This window comes from Malus sylvestris, chromosome 5 (genome assembly GCF_916048215.2).
Source record: "Malus sylvestris chromosome 5, drMalSylv7.2, whole genome shotgun sequence".
NCBI lineage: Eukaryota > Viridiplantae > Streptophyta > Magnoliopsida > Rosales > Rosaceae > Malus > Malus sylvestris.
The window spans coordinates 35,878,383-35,891,464 of record NC_062264.1 but is presented as its reverse complement, the minus strand read 5'-3'; positions in this window follow the sequence as shown (position 1 = coordinate 35,891,464).

The following is a 13,082-nucleotide window of genomic DNA, read 5'->3' as shown; positions in this document are numbered from 1 at the left end:
TAGACTGCCTACGTACCGTCAATATGGATCAAGCAATTTGTAGTTCATTGTTTCACTACAATTGAATATCCATCACATAAAACGTTTCGCCGATATTATCATTTTTTTCGGAGTCCGATATTACACACACATCCAATAGGTTTTCGTAAAAAAATCGAGATAATATCGCGATATTAGCGATATTATCGCGACATTGCTTGAAAGTCGACGCCGACGCCGATGGAGTAGACGGCGACGCCGACGGAGGAGAAGTAGAGGTCGCGGGACTCACTATCCGAACCAAACAATTCACCAGCCCTATAATTCATCGCTGAACCCAAAACCCCCAACTTTTCCAATCCAATCAAGTTGAGCCACGAAGTCGGATCCGCCAGAGTCCCCCAGCAGACTAATCTCTCACTGCTTCACATTCACCCCTGCAATCCTCGCTTCTCTGAAGGGTTTCAAGCACTTCTCCTTCGCGAACCCGCCGCACTTCTCTTTCGCCGCCGTCAAACACCCATCCATTTCTCTCTCCTCGCACTGTTCCCTCTGCTTCAAGTCATTCAAGTCTGTGACTTTCTGGCCAATCAGAGCTCGTCACCACAGGGGCTTACACTTTTCCGATGCGCTAATGGCTCACGCGATCCTGGCACCGGCTTCGCACTGCTCGACGATCTTGGACTCGCAGGCTCTGTACGTGTTTGCCCAAGCTTTTGGGTCGCGAAACACCAAGACGTAGAGGTCGCGGGATGAGCAGAGGGAGACGCGGACGAGCAGGATCGCGCCGATGGATCGAGTGATGATGTCTCTGTGTGTGTGTGGGAGAACTGGAGAAGGGAGAAGGGAAGGGAGAAGACTCAGAAGAGAGAAGGAAGGATCGAGAGACTAGCTCAGTCTCTGTGTGCGTGTGTGGTGTGGGGGTCTCGAATTTCGATCTCTGTGTGTGTGGTGGCGTGTGAGAAAAAAAAAGAATCCAATGATCCAAATAATTCAAAACCTGTCTCTAGCTCTCTGATCCAATGATCCAAATATTGTACTAAAGTGTAAAATATATAAAGTGTAGAATATTGTACTAATTCATTATATATAAATGATTATGGTGTGTTTAGACTTCTTTCATTAATTACTACATATTTTCTACACTCACAATGTTTGTCAGCTCGCTATATAATCAACTTGATAATGTTAAATCCATCATACAATGCATTTCTTTCCAATTTTTTGTGATAAATTAATAGATAATTGACTAAATAAACATCCTACAAAGTTTCAATAAAAATTTCCAAGTTTTTCTTACAATTTCCGTGGTTTCCATGTAATTTTTATCGATATCGATATTATCCCGATATTTCCATCGATATTTTCGTGTTTTCGGACTACCGATATTTCCGATATTACCGATATTTTCTTCTTTGGTCCCAACAATATACCACTATGCATATTATGCGATATATCAAAGAACAATGACGAAACACAACATATTTTCTAGCCATATTTATCAACAAGTCTAATCATAACAAATACAATGATATCCAACATAACAATCCCACATGACGATTAACATTTCCACTTCATCCATCACATAAATCATCATGTTTCACATATCACCACAAATTATAGTATGCAACGTCTCAAAGAACGGTCAACGAAGCACAATGTTATTACCTAGCCACATTGGTCAACAAGTCTAATCATAATGACAATAATCACAACCAACATCATTCACAATCACATCAATCAATATCACATCAATCAATATCACATATCATAGATCGCAATGCAGGGCTAGAGTGACACAGTTTGGCCGAAGACTACATTTCTGGAAAGGGGATTTTGGACCATCCAACAGAATCAAAGCACCAAAGGGGACTCCGGACCATCACTTAATGGAATCCAAATCAAGATATGATTCTGGACCATCACTCAAGGGAATCGCGGAGTAGAAGGGATTCCGGACCATCACTCAACGGAATCCAAATCAGGATACGATTTCAGACCATCACTCAACGGAATCCAAGCAGAACTCAGTTCTGGACCACTCAACAGAACCGAACGGAAGTCCAAAAAGCATAACTACGGCTCGAAGGAACAAGACATGATTCAAGTTAGTCAATTCATGAAGACTATACGAAACGAAACAATATCGAGCAACAAATCCCCATCACAAAGGGTTATCGGTCTATTACCAGACCTCACATCACCCAAGCAATTCAATAAGCATTTCAATCACATGTCACAACCATTTCAAATACACAAGTCAAATGACATTTCACTACATCATACCAATCACTATGTTTCCAACATTATATCTCAATCCATAGCTTGTAACATATCAAGGAATCATGAAGCACAATATTAATATTTAATTACGTTAATCAATCAGTGAGATAGCATATCATTTCACGATTTTAATTAAAGAACTCTACATAATTCCCTACTTGGGTTATGAATAATAACATGGTAATTCTAATTTATATTCATAAGATCCATTGTGGGTAATTCCTATTCACTCGAATCTAGGGTTCTAGACTAATCTTATGGGAATTAGCGAAAGTAAGGATTCCGGACCACTCAACGGAATCCAACAACATCGGGTTCCAGACCACTATCTTATCATACAAGCATAAAAGTTCTACATAAACTTCTCATAAGATTTTGGGTTCACATCATCATAAAAACAATCATATACATCATACTAATCATACATATCTAACCACATTTCATAAACGTTTCCAAACTACAGTCGATTCACAATTAATAAACATAGATCGATGCTAAAAAAAAATAAAGATAACAATTCAATAGAAAGTACATTTAATAAACAAGTATAACTCAATATGGTGCCGCAAATACATATATCAAGACACATCAATTGGAAATGACACGTCTTCGTGATGAGCCAACTAAGCTCCATCAAGCCTCAACAACAAACTAGAGATAAGCGACACCCTAGAGTATAGCACGTTGACTAGAACATCAACCGTCGATAAGGTAGGTCCATTAAGGTCAACAACCTAAGGTTATTCAATCCGGAAGATCCGCACATCGAATTTTTGATCTGTAAGTTCTCAAAGGTCCAACAACTGACAACTAGGGTGTTCACAAAATTGTACAACGAACCAACGATCGGATTGTCATCAATCACACAAATAAGTGGCGGTCCAATTTGATCACCACACCAAACAATTGAATTTCGGGAAACCGAGCTAGACATAGGTTCACAGGGTCACTAAAAGGTATTTGGTACTTAGACAACACTCGTGGACCACACACCGCCACACGCGGGTTAGTCAAGGTGGAGGGTTTAGAAACCCCAAATTTTCAACATTAACTAAATAAGCTCAAATTTACGTGGTAGCTAGAGCTCAGCAAGAGAAACACTTTTCACAACTACGCCGACGACAAATTCTAACCGGAAACCGCCCAAAATCACCGGTGAAAACCGAATTTCTAAGGTTCTACACACCCAACTCTAAAATGAATACGAAAGCATAAACTAAGCATACCAACTTGAAGACTATGAAGAGTAGATGAAGTTTCATACCTCACTTGAAGGAAATGGTTGCCGGAATCGCCGGAAAAATGACAAAACCGCCAGAAAACCCACGGGACTTTGCTGTCTCGAACTGGAAAAATGGATAAGAAAATGGAAAATCTAACACTATAGAGTTGTAGGGCTCGTCAAGAGCTTTCCATGGACACTAAGATCACCCAAAACGAGATCGGATGAAGGAGATACAAACGGGTCAAGTTTGTGGTTTTATGAGTCGAAAACGCCCCAAAACGGGTCAAAAGTCTGTAACTATACCGTTATAACTCAGACTCGCAAACGGCTTTCGCCTATGCGCTCGTGGCTTCGAGACCTATTCGAAAATGTTACTTATGATCTCAAAAGGTCAATGAATTTTTGATAATTACCTTCCAAACTTCAAACTTCGTAACTAATTTAATTAAAATCTAAATCCAAATAAATTAATATAATTTCTCAAAAATAATATAAAATCTCAATAATACAAATATGTAGATTATAATAGTGAAATTCAGGAACGGGATTTCACATAGTATAATGTTGTTTTTGGTAATTAATTTTGCAATAGTCCATAATGACAATCGTAGTTGAATTGCATGTTTGAATTGTGTGATTGAAAATTTATAGTATTCTTTTCCAATTTCCAGCTTTGAATTCACAGAAAGAGGTAGTTGTCATCGTTCAAATTCAATTTCAAATACTATTTCTGAGCCCATTGTTTCGTCGTGGTCAAGTAAGGCTCAAGAAAATAGTAATATCAATTTTAAAAAAAACCCTTTTGTTGAATTTGAATATCTGCATGTTTGATTTTGGTATTGTATAAATATGATTTTTAATTTTAGTCTTGAGTAAGACTTTGATTGATTGTGCATTATGGGAGGAAATGTAGATTGAAAGTGTGCAAACCGTGTAAAAACCATGTTAACTTTTCAACATTTGAAGTACAATACTTTAGGAAAACACCATATTTATGAGAATGACAATAAATTAAAACATGCAAGTCTATCAATACCAATAGGCTTGCAGATATATTTTATGGTTTTCTTTTATGTTGAGAAAATTAGGATTCCTTTTAAAAGGCTTCATTGGTCATATGGTTAAGGAGTACTTATTGGAACTACAGCAAAGCTGGATGCTTTGCTTTCTTTATCACTAGAATAATAGTGGAAGCGAATGAATTTATGAGGGTTGGCTTATAGATGGATGGCTTCCTAATATGTATGACCACCGTGTTCACTGTTACTATTTAGGTTCGTCCAAAACTTGCTTAAAGGGCAGATTGTCAATGATTTGAGCTGGTTGTAAATAGTATCATCTCTTTGTCAATAACACTTTAAAACCATCTCTCTAAGTGTAAACATGTTATATGTAAAATAATATCACCCTAAACGGTCTTAAAACCAGCAGCATCGCACAGGGAGTCAATTGCTAGTGTAAACTAAAGTGGTAAAAACTACTTAAAAGGATATGGGCACTTGGCCCTTCGCAAGTAGGTCCTAATATCATCCTTACTCCAGACCTCAAAGGAAAAGGTTCAGACGGCTCTGGCCTCATCTATGGCTCCTCTCACGTATCTCAAAAATTAGGATTTGTGGATGCTTCTGGCAGTGGCAATATAGCTGCTGATACATCTTCAGAAGTAGCTCAAGCATTGTCAGTTGAGGCGGAGAGCCTTGAAAGCAGTGTTGTATCTGGGTTTCAAGTGGCGACAGCAGATGGACCTTTATGTGATGAACAGATGCGGGGTTTAGCATTTATTATTGAGGCTAAAATTGAACCGTTGACTGCTCAGTCTGATGAAGGGGAAGCCTCCCACCACCAACCTGAGCAATATTGTATCTTCAGAGGACAGGTAATGACAACCATCAAAGATGCTTGTAGAGAAGCCGTGCTTCAAAAGAAACCTCGGCTTGTGGAAGCCATGTACTTCTGTGAGTTGAACACGTCAACTGAGCATTTGGGTTCTATGTACGCTGTGCTTGGGCGAAGGCGGGCTGTGGAGTTTTAAAGGAGGAAATGCAGGAAGGCTCTGTTGTTCTAGGATAACACCAAAACCAATTAGAACCAACTCTTTCTAACCCACAGGAAATTTATCAAATGAAAATGCAAGAACAAAATATAAAAGACACCAAGATTTTAACGAGGTTCCTCAACAGTTAGTGCAACTGGAGTACATCCTCGGAGCAGTAGGAGCTCGCCCAATAATCCACTATCAACCAATTGGGAGTTTACAAAGAGTTGGCAATCTCACAACCCAAATAACCCAATACACCCAATAACTCTCACACACCACAGAAACAAATAGAGAAAGAAATATAATGAATAATTTCTTCTCTATACATATAGCTCAAAGTTATTACAACAACAACTATTTTTGGTGGATGATTACTAACCAAATGAAGCAGCAGCTTCTTCTTCCTTTTGGGCTCTCTGCAACTCTCCCTGCTCTCTGCAGAAAAATGCGCTCTCAATTCTCTCTTATTTTCCATCCGAAGAAAACCAATAATTATGGCTTTGAAAAAACCACAAAACAAGGAAACATAATCATGATGCCTCCTCATCATGATGTTCCCTCGTCATTGTCTTTCATTCTTTTGTTTTGTTTACTAGCCGAAAGTGGATGCCAAGTTGGCCACTAATTTGGCCACTATCCAACAATCTCCACCTTGGCCAAATTCCGAAATCACCATGATAAGCCAACCAACACAAAAAAAAATTCATATTATGTTTGAAATTTTGAGCAATTGGTTGTGTTCAATTAGTACATGAAATTCAGAAATGCTATTCGGAATTTCAAATGATGTCCGGATCTGATTGTAGAATTTGGGTCATATTTGGTTGTGCTGAATTGGGTTTGATGGAGAATTTCTAATCGTGATCAGAATCATGGGTTTTGTTTAAAGACAAGAAAGGCTCGAGCTTTGGGAGACATATTACGTTTCTCTGATAGTTGTTGAGATAGGTGTGAGACTTAAGTACCCCGTTCTATGAATGCACCACAGTTCATGCCTTTTGGTGCAGCTTTTCTCCTTAAACACAATTCCACCTGGAATGGCAGATTAGCCTTCAAGTCTCTAATTAGTGTGCAATTATAGAGTTTTGTTTAAAAAGATGCATATATTTTTCATCCATATTTTCCGGGACAAGGGATAAAGAATCAAAGAAATGGGTTTATGTGAGTGTTTGATTATCCCATTTAATGTAACATCATGTGGAGAGTGTGACACTGATTGTGGTTTGTGAACACTACTGTCAAAAGAAGAGATAAGGTTAAAAATGTGTTTTTGCTCATCAAATTGTTGGTTTTTGTAGAGACACTTCTGTTATTATTCAGTAGATCTTTACTTATTCTCAAGTGATTTTTGCTTATTCTTTTGACAATTAGTGAGTCGGCTATGTTAGAGGGATATAATCCTCACCCATAGTATAATGTTGTTTTTGGTATAATTAATTCTGCAATAGTCAATAATGACAATCGTAGTTGAATTGCATGTTTGAATTGTGTGATAGAAAATTTATGGTATTCTTTTCCAATTTCCAGCTTTGAATTCACAAAAAGAGGTAGTTGTCATCGTTCAAATTCAATTTCAAATACTATTTATGAGCCCATTGTTTCGTCGTGGTCAGATAAGGCTCAAGAAAATAGTAATATCAAATTTTAAATGAAACCTTTTGTTGAATTTGAATATCTGCATGTTTGATTTTGGTATTGTATAAATAGGATGTTGGAACCAAGAAGTATGGACATTGAATATTGTATAATAAACTCAAGCACATGCAGCACGGGCAGCATGGAGATGGTTATGGAGTTGTTAGTATTATAAGTCCTCTCAGTTTTTTTATCTCTTGTTCTGTCAGCTTTCTATCTCCACATCATGTGTGGTTTTCGACAAAGACAAGCACGGGCAACATGGAGATGGTTATGAAGCTGTTAGTATTATAAGTCCTCTCAATTTTTTATCTTTGTGTTGTCCCAAGAGTTTTGTATAGGGATGGTTGGTTGTAACCGGTTCTTTACTACTCATATATATGAGTTAGTTGTTAACTCTTAATACATATGAAATACATATATTTTTGAACATAAAATTCTACATGGTATCAGAGCGGGTCCTTCTTTAACCTGTCTCTGGCCATTTCTTTCCGCTGCTTCTCTCCTTCAACCTTGAGACATGGCTGAAGAAGATTCAGTAAATGTTGAGGATAAAACCTCCCGTAATTCTTGTTCAAATTTTTCAGACACTGAGGTTAACACCAATCAGCGTTTGTGTTCAGCCTTGCTGAATGAGTTCAACTACCTACCTTGGTCTCGTGCAGTTTCACTTGCTCTAGGAGGAAAAGGAAAAATTGGTTTTGTAAATGGAAGCATCGAAGCTCCTGATATCACCTCACCAACCTATGAGGCTTGGCTCTGCAAAGATCAATTCGTCATGTCCTTACTTCTCAATACTATGGAGAAGCATGTTGCAGAAATTTTTAACTACTCAGAGTCCTCACAAGATTTGTGGAACTCGGTGAAGGACATGTATGGAAATCAAAACAATTATGCAAGGGTGTTCCAACTGAAGAAAGACATTGCATGCATTCAACAAAATGGGAAGTCCTTTGTACAACACCTTGGCAGGCTCAAAACCATGTGGAATGAACTGGATATGTATCTTCCACACACCACAGATGCAAATACGCTACTAAAGAGAGGGGAGGAAGATAAGATATACCAACTCTTGGGAAGCTTAAGTTCTGAGTACGAGGATCTCAGAAGCCATATACTTATGAGTCTAGAACTGCCAACATTCAAAAGTGTGTGTGGTATTGTCCAATGTGAAGAAGCTAGGAAGAAAGCCATGAATGGTGAGTCTAGCTCAAGGCCAACTGAAGCTCTAGCCTATGTTGCAAACCACAAAATATACAAAGGTAAGAATTCCCATCTCAAGTGTACCTCCTGTAATGGTCTTGGTCACGTGGAAGAAAAGTGTTGGATCATTCATCCCGAGTCAAAGCCCAAATTTACCAAAGATGGGAAGATGATTCCATCAAAACCTTCACAAACAAGCCATTTCAAGAGTTATCATGCAGCAAACGTCACCTCTGGGGTCTCTTTTGGATCCATGGACTTCACTACAAGTCCTGTGACTCTTATAAAAGAATTTGTTGCGTACTTGCAAACCAAGGATCATGGGAGTACTGCATCAAACTTACAAAAGGAGGATGGAGGACACGCTGCCATGCTGGGGCAGTTTGCAGGATTTCTTGCCAACAACAAATCTGCAGAACAAGGAGATGTTTCAGGTATTCTCAATGCTTTCTCCACTGCATTACAAACAAGCACTGAATATGATTGTTGGATAATTGACTCAGGTGCCACTGATCACATGACAAACAAACTTTCAAATCTGCATAATTTTCAAGCATTCAAAAACCCCTCACTAGTGTCAGTTGCAAATGGAAAAAATGTGTCAGTTTTGGGTAAGGGAAGAGTTAGTATACTCACAAACAATAATGAGTCATTAGCCCTATATGTTCCCTCATTTCCTTTTCAATTACTTTCAGTAGGAAAGATAACAAGCTCCCTAAACTGCCATGCCATTTTCTCACCAAACAACGTTGTTTTTCAGGATGTCATCACCAAGAAAGTGATTGGTGAAGGGTTCTTCCTTAATGGTCTCTACTACCTGTGCAAAAACTCAGTCATGCCTAAAGCCTTTCAAGCTGGAACCAAGTATTTTGAACATCAACAACTTTGGCACCAAAGACTTGCTCACCCATCTGAACTTGTTTTGTCAAAATTGTTTTCCGGTTTTTGTCAATCACCCCTTGAGTGTGAAACATGTCATTTTTCAAAGTCAGTCAGACTACCTTTTGTCACTTCTGTTTTTAAGACATGTAAACCATTCGAGTTAGTACACACGGATGTTTGGGGACCTACAATTGAATCAATGGATGGTTACAAATATTTTGTCATATTTGTTGATGATTTCACTCGTACTACCTTTCTATACCTTATGAAATCAAAAAGTGAGGTTTTCTGCATATTTAAAGATTTCCATAAACTTGTACAAACTCAATACAACTCAAACATTAAGGTGCTTAGGTCAGATAATGGTACTGAGTTTCTGTCCAATAACATGATTCAGTACTTGAGTTCACAATGGATTGTTCACCAAACCAGTTGTGTAGGGACACCCTAACAAAATGGGGTCTCAGAAAGGAAGAATAAAAATCTGCTTGAAAAAACTCGATCTCTAATGCTGCATATGAATGTTCCCAAAAGATATTGGTCACATGTTGTTCTCACTGCTACCTATATAATTAATAGACTTCCAAGTAAAGTATTGGGGTTCAAAACTCCACATGAAACTCTAAACAATAGGGCAGTCAACTTGGCGCATCTTAAAACATTTGGTTGCAGCTGCTTTGTCCATGTGCAAGCACCTAATCGTGATAAATTGGAAGCTAGAGCAGTGAAGTGCATTTTTGTTGGGTACTCACCAACTCAGAAGGGATACAAATGTGTTGATCCTATCACAAAGAAATGTATTGTGTCAAGGGATGTTCGTTTTGATGAAACAATGCCCTACTATAAAAGCAATGAGACTCATATTAATGAGAATGAGACCTTGAGTGATTTGCTTCCCTTACCAAGAGTCACTGACCATGATACACTAGCAGAGGATCACATCTCAAATGGTCAAATCATTGAAGGAGTTCAAGATGACTTGATTCCAAGTGTGGGCCAACTACACTCTCAATCCATCAGTGAGCATACAGGTGAAGTTCAGACAGGCCCAAGCCCCTCTCTACCAACAACACCACTTCTAGAAGCTAGGAGATATCCTATTCGAACAAGACAGCCACCAACTAAGATGATGGACTATGTTACTTATGCCTCACGGCATCCTCACACTAAAACTCTCAATTACAACTGTTTCTCAAAGTCTCACATTGCATTTCTCACTGAAGTTGCAAATAATGTTGAACCTAGCACCTTTCAGGAGGCAAACCAATCATCTAAGTGGAGGAAGGCAATGTCAGAGGAACTACAAGCCTTGAGTGACAACAAAACCTGGAGTCTTGTTCATTTACCACCTGGAAAAAAGGTTGTTGGCAGCAGGTGGATCTTCAAGGTAAAATTCAAAGCTGACGGCTCAATTGAAAGGCACAAAGCCAGACTCGTTGCACGTGGATTCACTCAAACTTTTGGAGTGGATTACAAAGAAACCTTTGCACCAGTAGCCAAGATGAACACTGTCAGAGTTCTCTTGTCTGTGGCAGTTAATTCTGGTTGGTCCTTGTATCAAATGGATGTAAAAAATGCATTTCTCCATGGAGAATTACAAGATGAAGTGTACATGCAACCTCCACCAGGTTATATTCAAGCCCAAAATGGTATGGTCTGCAAACTTCACAAGGCTATTTACGGTTTAAAGCAATCTCCAAGAGCTTGGTACGCCAAGCTCAGCTCAGTGTTGGAAAGGGCTGGTTTTCTTAGAAGCAATGTAGATTCCTCTCTATTTGTTCGAACAGGAATGGGAGGAAGATTGATGATTCTTATCTATGTGGATGATCTCATAATCACAGGTGAAAGTGAAACTGAGATTGCAGCCTTAAAGCAATCTCTACAAGAGACCTTTGCCATCAAAGACCTTGGGAGGCTTAAGTATTTTCTTGGCATAGAAATGGCTACCTCATCCAAAGGACTATTCCTAAATCAAAGAAAATATGTAACTGATCTTCTCAAGGAGACAAATCTTCTTGATTGCAAACCTGCAACCTCTCCAATTGACAGCAAGCTCAAGCTTACTATGGATGGGGAAGCTCTTCATAATGTGAGTTATTATCAAAGATTGGTTGGTAAGTTAATTTACCTCACCATTACTCGTCCTGATATCACCTACGCAGTGGGCATAGTTAGTCAATTTATGCATTCTCCCACCGTTGATCATCTCAACATTGTCAAACGGATCCTTCGTTATCTTAAAGGGTCCATTGGACGAGGAATTCTCATGCAAAATAACCAATCCACAAGCATAAGTGGTTACACTGATGCTGATTGGGCAGACAATGCCATTGATAGAAGGTCCACGACAGGCTATTGCACGTTTGTTGGAGGCAATATTGTAACTTGGAAAAGCAAAAAGCCACAGGTCATTGCTCGGTCTAGTGCAGAAGCTGAGTATCGTGCAATGGTAGCCACTGCATGTGAGCTTATTTGGCTCAAAGGTCTTCTATCTAATCTAGGGTTTCATTGTTCCAACTCCATACCACTTATGTGTGACAATCAAGCAGCCATGCACATTGCTGCTAATCCTGTCTTTCATGAAAGAACGAAGCATATAGAGGTGGATTGTCATTTTGTTCGATCTCAGGTTCAATCTCAGGTCATTCACACTGTGTTCACTCGCAGTTATGATCAATTGGCTGACTTATTCACCAAAGCACTACCATCTGCTCAGTTTCATCGTCTTCTGGGCAAGCTTGGCTCAATAAATCCCCTTGATCCAGCTTGAGGGGGGGTGTTGGAACCAAGAAGTATGGACATTGAATATTGTATAATAAACTCAAGCACATGCAGCACGGGCAGCATGGAGATGGTTATGGAGTTGTTAGTATTATAAGTCCTCTCGGTTTTTTTATCTCTTGTTCTGTCAGCTTTCTATCTCCACATCATGTGTGGTCTTCGACAAAGACAAGCACGGGCAGCATGGAGATGGTTATGGAGCTGTTAGTATTATAAGTCCTCTCAATTTTTTATCTTTGTGTTGTCCCAAGAGTTTTGTATAGGGATGGTTGGTTGTAACCGGTTCTTTACTACTCATATATATGAGTTAGTTGTTAACTCTTAATACATATGAAATACATATATTTTTGAACATAAAATTCTACATAGGATTTTTAATTTTAGTCTTGAGTAGGACTTTGATTGATTGTGCATTATGGGAGGAAATGTAGATTGAAAGTGTCTGCTTACCGTGTAAAAACCACATTAACTTTTCAACATTTGAAGTACAATACTTTAGGAAAACACCATATTTATGAGAATGACAATAATTAAAACATGCAAGTCTATCAATACTGTCACATCCCGACCCGAGCCCCCACCATATCCCAGGCTCGACTCCACCGTAGCACGATATTGTCCGTTTTGGGCCCCGACCACGCCCTCACAGTTTTGTTTCTAGGAACTCACACGAGAACTTCTTAGTGGGTCACCCATCCTGAGATTGCTCTTGCGCGAACTAGCCTAACTTTGGAGTTTCAATGGAACCCGAAGACAGTGAGCTCCCAAAAGGCCTCGTGCTAGGTAGAAATGAGAATATACATATAAGACTTACATGATCCACTCCCCTGGACAATGTGAGATGTTACAAATACCAACATGCTTGCAGATATATTTTATGGTTTTCTTTTATGTTGAGAAAATTGGGATTCCTTTTAAAAGGCTTTATTGGTCATATGGTTAAGGAGTACTTACTGGAACTACAGCGAAGCTGGTTGCTTTGCTTTCTTTATCACTAGAATAATAGTGGAAACGAATCAATTTATGAGGGTTGGCTTGTAGATAGATGGCTTCCTA